Below are 2,247 nucleotides of genomic sequence, written 5' to 3'. Positions count from 1 at the left end.
AGGCGTCCGTCATAACGCGACGCTAGCGCACAGGGGGCGGTCCTCGGCCCGAACGCACATGCGTTTCCAAGGAAACGCATGCGATTGATAAACCGATGCCTGTGCGCTAGCGTCGCGTTATGAACGGACGCTTAGCGGTACGTGTGACCGTGGCCTTAAGGGGCGTGAAGGGCAGGTACGGCCGGCTGGGGGTTACTGTCCCCGCGCCTGTGCACTAGCTGTAGCCAGCGACTTTCACATGTGATAAGTCGCCGGCAGCGTTTATTTCTGCGCAGGCAATAAATGCTGCGTAGGACTCGGATATATCAAGAGGCTTCAGCCTAACCAGGGCGCGTTGATACGTTGCGCTTTCACTGCGCTTTAAAAAGCATTTCAACAGCTGAGATGAGTTGATTTGTCGAATTACATTACTGTTAACATTTCCATTTACAACACGCATTGTAAACGTGACGTTAACAATGTTAATGCATGCATGCATTTTGTTAACACATGTGTTAACATTGTGTTAACAAATGTAAACATTAATGTAATTTGGCAAATCCCTTCTCCTCAGCTGTTGCAATGCGCTTCAAAAGCAATGAAAACACAAGGCAAAACGCAACGTGTGATCGCGCCCTCATCTATCGGGCTACGAGAAAGCAGCAGCACAAGCGCCGGCATATGATAAATATCCCCCTGTTTTTTAGGTGTTTTTTTATCACTTTTTATTGCATTTTTTTTGTGCAATGAAATAAGTAAAAATTCGAATTTTGTCATATGTCACTTGATATTTTATTGGGGCTTATGGGCATTTTTATTCATTTACTCGGGCGCTTTCACAAGACGCAATGCATCGCATTTTTTGATGCATATTTGGCGCAATCCAGTGGGTTCAGCCTTTATCACATGCTGAGGTTACATTGGATTTAGCAGATGCAGTGGAAACACAATGTAACCTCAGCATGTGATCAAGGATAAAGCCAGTAGAGTGCTTCAAAAGCGCAACGCACAACACATTGTGTGAATGCGCCCTCACACATTCTAAAGGCCGCGGTCACACGTACCACTAGGCGTCCGTTCAGAACGCGACGCTAGCGCACAGGGGGAGGTCCTCGGCCCGAATGCACATGCGTTTCCAATCTCATGCATTTCCCTGGAAACGCATGTGCGTTCGGGCCGAGGACCTCCCCCTGTGCGCTAGCGTCGCGTTATGACAGACGCCTAGCGGTACGCGGCCAAAGACTTCAGCCTTGATCGCATGCTAAGGTTACATTGCTTTTCCGCTGCATCTGCTAAAACGCAACCTCAGCACGTGATCAAGGCTGAAGCCTTTGGGCGCGTTCACACGTTGCGTTTTGGTCGCGTTTTCATTGCGTTTGAAACGCATATACAACAGCTGATGAGAGGTGATTTGCCTAATTACATTACCGTTTACATTTGTAAACGCAATGTTAACACATGCATTAACATCGCGTTTATGATGCGTTTTGTAAACGGAAATGTTAACAGTGATGTACTTAGGCAAATCACCCCTCCTCAGCTGTTGTATATGCGTTTCAAACGCAATGAAAGCGCAGGTCAAAACGCAACGTGTGAACGCGCCCTTTGGAATGCTTCAAAAACACATTAAAAAATGTGGCACAACGCATCGTGTGAATGCGCCCTACATCTGCAGTTTTGGCCATGCCCCCTGCCACTTGAGGTTTTGATGCATTTACCAACACAATAATAATAACATGTGGTTACGTCCTGGGTGGGATGTGATCCCCTGTCTCCACTGCGGCACCCAGCACCCCTAAGGGCGCGTTCACACGTTCCGCTATCGTCGCGTTCATAACGCTACGCTGGCGCACAGGGGGCGGAGTTTGGGGCAATCACATATGCGTTTCCAGAGAAACGCATGCGATCGTGTGATTAATCGCATGCGTTTCCCGGGAAACGCATATGCGATCGGCCCGAGCTCCGCCCACTGTGCGCTAGCGTCGCGTTCAGAACGTGACGATAGCGGAACGCGTGAACGCGCCCTAAGGCCGCGGTCACACGTACCGCTAAGCGTCTGTCATAATGCGACACTAGCGCACAGGGGGGGGTCCTCGGCCCGAACGCACATGCATTTCCAGGGAAACGCATGCGATTGTTAAGCCGATCACATGAGTTTCTCTGAAAACGCATGTGCGTTTGGGCCGAGGACCTCCCCCTGTGCGCTAGCGTCGCGCTATGAACGGACGTCTAGCGGTACGTGTGACCGCGGCCTGTACCAGGGAGAGT

This window comes from Engystomops pustulosus, chromosome 3, assembly GCF_040894005.1.
Source record: "Engystomops pustulosus chromosome 3, aEngPut4.maternal, whole genome shotgun sequence".
Lineage (NCBI taxonomy): Eukaryota > Metazoa > Chordata > Amphibia > Anura > Leptodactylidae > Engystomops > Engystomops pustulosus.
This window is presented reverse-complemented; position numbering follows the sequence as displayed.